Genomic DNA, 4,904 nt, shown 5'->3' with positions numbered 1-4,904 from the left:
GTCTTTTGACCCTCATGTTTATTTAGATGCAACTAGAGTCCCACGAGGAACACTAGATAAATTTAAAGCCCAAGATCAAATATCTGCAGGATTTGAGTCAATATTTTGGTGGGTGACAATTAATAAGAATGTAGATTGGATAAATTACACTTATTACAACCAACAGCAGTTTATTAACTACACTAGAGATGCTGTTAAAGGAATAGCTGAGCAATTAGGGACTACTAGCCAGATGGCTTGGGAAAATAGAATAGCCTTAGACATGATATTAGCAGAAAGAGGCGGAGTTTGCATCATGATTAAAACTCAGTATTGTACCTTCATCCCAAACAATACCACCCCGATGGAAGTACAACCAAGGCCCTGCAAAGTCTAACCATTCTGTCCAGTGAATTAGCCAAAAACTCAGGAGTAAATAACACTTTCTCAGAGTGGCTAGAAAGGTGGTTCAGTAAATGGAAAGAAATCATAGCCTCAATTCTTACTTCTCTTACAGCTGTAATAGGTGTACTCATTCTTGTTGGGTATTGTGTCATACCATGCGTCTGTGGACTGGTGCAGAGACTCATAGAGATAGCACTTACTAAAACTTCCCTTAACTCTCCTCCACCTTATTCAGAGAAGCTTCTTCTTTTAGAGAATCAAGCAGAACAACTAAGCCAAGAGAAAGAACTATAAAATTCAAGAGGATGGAGTTGTTGAATATAATGAATTCTAAATTTCTCTTCAAAGAATCATTATGTCAGTATGTTCAGTTCTTTGTTCTCCATTTTAAAGTTTAACTTCCTCGTTCTCCTCGCCCCTAGTTTCAATAAACAACCTTTTCCACCAGTTCTAATCAGTAGTTCGCATCTGTTCCCCTGGTCATTTGCTCTGTCCTGAGTCACCCCTGGTCACCTGCTCCATCCTGAGTCATCCTGAGTCACCTGTTCTGTAACTGCCCTTCCTGCCAAACTACTCACCCCACCACTCCAGTTCATACCCTTGCTCTCTTTAAAACAGCCAATCAGAATTAGCTTAGACTGTGTGGTCCAACCCTAGCCAATAGGGGACACGGCAGTAGGGGCTACCTACACCATGAATAAAAAACCCCTCCCTTCCCTTGTTCAGGTGTGCTCTTGCCATTGCTCCATTGTGGGTCACACCCTTCTATAGAAGTAAAATTGCCTTGCTGAGAAAATTAAATGTATGTTCGAGTGCTATTTCTTTTGTGGCACCAAAAAATTATTTGTAACTTTCTATAGCCTCAATGGCTCCCACCCTGAGATGATGGGGACTCCCAGAACACAGGAAGAGCAACCTTGCTCTGAGGAGTTGAGGAGGGCAGTAGCTTCCCAACCTATTGTGGAAAGCAGCATATCTCATTCACTGGTGTGTGCTAGAATATGGACTTCACAAATATACCCTTGGGTCTGAAAGTAAGTTCCAACACTTAACTGATTTGGGCAACATGTTTTATGTCTCTGAGCCTTCTTTTTCTCTATGTGCAAAATGTAGACAGTACTGGCTGCCTACATTTTGTAACAGTTTCCTTTCCTTCTCTGCCCTTCTCTTTTCTCTTTCCCCCTTCCTTCTCCCTCTTTTTCTCCATTTCTTTTTCCATAATTAACTGGTTCTTCTTCTATTAAGAGGTGAGACTAGGCCAGGTGTGGTGGCTCATGCCTGTAATCCCAGCACTTTGGGAAGCTGGGGCAGGCGGATCACCTGAGGTCAGAAGTTTGAGACCAGCCTGGCCAACATGGCAAAACCCCCTCTCTACTGGAAAAAACAAACAAACAAATTAGCCAGATGTGGTGACGCACAATTGTAATCCCAGATACTCAGGAGGCTGAGGCAGGAGAAATGCTTAAACCTGGGAGGCAGAGGTTGCATGAGCTGAGATCATGCCACTGCACTTCAGCCTGGGTGACGAGAGCAAAACTCTGTCTCAAAAAACAAAAATTTTTTAAAAGTGAGACTAAGAATCCTGATAGATACATACAGTGCCGTTGTAAGGAATATATCAGTGTGGTAAATTCTTACAGTTTTATGGTTCTGTTTGCTTTTTTTAGTTCAATAGTTTTTGGGGTATAGGTAGTTTTTGGTTACATGGATGAATTCTTCACTGGTGAATTCTGAGGTTTTATTATACCTGTCATCCGAGCAGTATACACTATACCAAGTATGTAGTCTTTTATCTCTCAGCCAACTCCCAATCTCAGCCCACCCCAAGTCCCCAAAGTTCATTATATCACTCCATATGTTTTTGCATCCTCATAACTTAGCTTCCACTTAAAAGTAAGAACAGTGCTTGCTTCGGTAGCACATATGCTAAAATTGGAATGATACAGAGAAGATTAGCATGGCACCTGTGCAAGAATGATACACAAATTCGTGAAGTATTCCATATTTTTTTGGCTGAAATCCCAGCACTTTGGGAGGCCAAGGTGGGTGGATTGCTTGAGGTCAGGGGTTGAAGACCAGCTTAAACAACATGGTGAAACCCTGTCTCTACTAAAAATATAAAAATCAGCCTAGTGTGATGGCGCACACCTGTAATCCCAGCTACTTGGCAGACTGAGGCAGGAGAACTGCTTGATGCTGGGAGGCAGAGGTTGCAGTGAGATTGCCCCACTGCACTCTAGCCCAGGTGACAGAGTGAGACTCTTATCTAAAAAAAAAAAAAAAAAAAAGGAAGAATGTACAGTATTTCGTTTTCCATTCCTGCTACTTCACTTAGAGTAATGGCCTCCAGGTCCATCCAAGTTGCTGTGGAAGACATTGTTTTGTTCCTTTTTATGACTGAGTATTCCATGGTGTATATATACCACATTTTCTTTATTTACTCCTTGGTCAATGGGCATGTAGGTCGGTTTCATATCTTTGCAATTGCAAATTGTGCTGCTATAAACTTGTATGCATGTGTCTTTTTCAAATGACTTTTTTTCCTTTGTGTAGATACCTAGTAGTGGGATTGCTGGATCAAATGGTAGGTCTACTTTTAGTTCTTTGAGGCATACTATTTTACAAAGTATTTGTTCTAATTTACATTGCCATCAGCAGTATAAACATGTTCCCTTTTCACCACATCCATGCCAATATATATTGTTTTTTGACTCTAATTATGGCCATTCTTGCAGGAGTAAGATGGAATCTCATTGTGGTTTTAATTTGCATTTGTATGGTTCCATTTTGAATACAAGTTACCCTTTCCTGTACCAGAAGCAGGGCTTAATTCCAATTAGCAGTTCTCCACCTCCTCCCAGTTCCTCAGTGTCATCCATCCAGATGTCTGCCCTATCCCAGTGACCACCTCCCCATGGGATAGCTACATACAACCTTCCTGACTCGCTCCAGTAAACCTCAAAGCCTGCATGTGCTGTGCAGATATGCCGCAGTGACCACTTTTCAGTCACAGCCAAACCCGTGCCTGCTTGCTTTAAACCAGGGCTGTTCAACCTTTTGACTTCTCTGGGCCACATGAGAAGAGGAGTCATCTTGGGCCTCACATAAAATACACTAATGCTAATGAAAGCTGATAAGCTAAAAAAAACACACACACACACAAATGCAAAAAAAATCTCATAGTGTCTTAAGAAAGTTTACAAATTTGTGTTGGGCCACATTCAAAGCCATCCTAAGGCCACATGAAGCCCGTGGACGGTGAGTTGGACAAGCTTGTTTTAAAGCCACCAGTGGGAACTCCGCACAGAAAACCTGCTGTGGTGATGCCCTGGACCTGAGTAAAGGCTTTAGTCCTGCAGATCCTTCTCTCTCTTGCTCCCCACCCACTGGATGAGCTCCCTGCTGCCTCTGAACATCCCATCAACCCTGTGGTCACCACTCTTCTCCTTGGATCTGTCAGTAAGAAAGCACTGCTGTGATTTCCTGTGTTTCGTTGCACTGCTGGCTCTGTGTCACCTGATTCACACACTTGAGCCTGACTCTCCTCCTAGTCAGCGCTCTCCTCCCAGAGAGTGGCTGTGTTGGTAAGAACAAAGTGGACACAGGTCAGACACGAACAAAAGGCTGCCTGCCAGTACAAATAAGTCTCCTGGGAGAGGGACACCTGGTAACCAGTTGGACGCAGGCTTTAGGTTGTCTACCAGAAAAAGAAGCATCCCATGAAAGGCACTGTCTAAACGCCCACTTCCCCTGGAGCCCCATCAGGACAGGGCTAGAGTTTATACATCCTCGCCCGAGAGAGACTTTAAGACCAAGTCACAGCAAAATCCCAACAATGAGATAACGTGAAATACCCAGGACAAGGCAAAAAGGCTAGGGGAGGGAGAGAATGAAAAAGACCTTGTTTCCTAACTGCTAATTTACCAAGACAAGGTCAACAGGAGACGGCAAGTCACTCAGAAGTAGTCATGGAAAGAAATATATATATCACTTATTTTTATATTTACTTTTATGTATAATAAAAATAAAAGATATATATTATATAATTATCATTTATTTTGTATAGCACTTCATTATATATTTTATATATAATAAAAATAAATAAAAGATATATATTATATAATTATCATTTATTTTGTATAGCACTTCATTATATATTTTATATATAATAAAAATAAATAAAAGATATAATTATATTACATAATATATCTTTTATTTATAAAAAAGATATATATAATTACATAAAAGCTATATATCATTAAATTATATATATATATTTATATATTAATGATATATATTATAAATATATGTTGGGATTTTTATATAATATGTATTATAGATAATACATACATATTATATATGTTAGGATTTTTTTTTTTTTTTGAAACGGAGTCTCGCTGTGTCCCAGGCTGGAGTGCAGTGGCATGATCTTGGTTCACTGCAAGCTCCGCTTCCCAGGTTCACACCATTCTCCTGCCTCAGCCTCCCGAGTAGCTGGGACTGCAGGGGCCCACCACCAT

The 4,904-nt window shown here is 40.8% G+C and overlaps 1 non-coding gene across 1 annotated transcript; it reads left to right on the top strand.

Annotated features, from left to right (window-relative positions):
- The first annotated feature begins 2,286 nt into the window (after nt 1–2,286).
- LOC117098228 lies at nt 2,287–2,393 on the top strand. Its single transcript, XR_004443269.1, has one exon. It is a non-coding gene; the product is annotated as a U6 spliceosomal RNA (small nuclear RNA).
- Nucleotides 2,394–4,904: the final 2,511 nt, after the last annotated feature.

The sequence above is a fragment of the Trachypithecus francoisi genome, unplaced genomic scaffold, assembly GCF_009764315.1.
Source record: "Trachypithecus francoisi isolate TF-2019V2 unplaced genomic scaffold, Tfra_2.0 Lachesis_group15, whole genome shotgun sequence".
In the NCBI taxonomy this organism is placed as follows: Eukaryota; Metazoa; Chordata; class Mammalia; order Primates; family Cercopithecidae; genus Trachypithecus; species Trachypithecus francoisi.
Note: the sequence above shows the minus strand (reverse complement) of the source record. Positions and strands in the feature narration are given on the sequence as shown.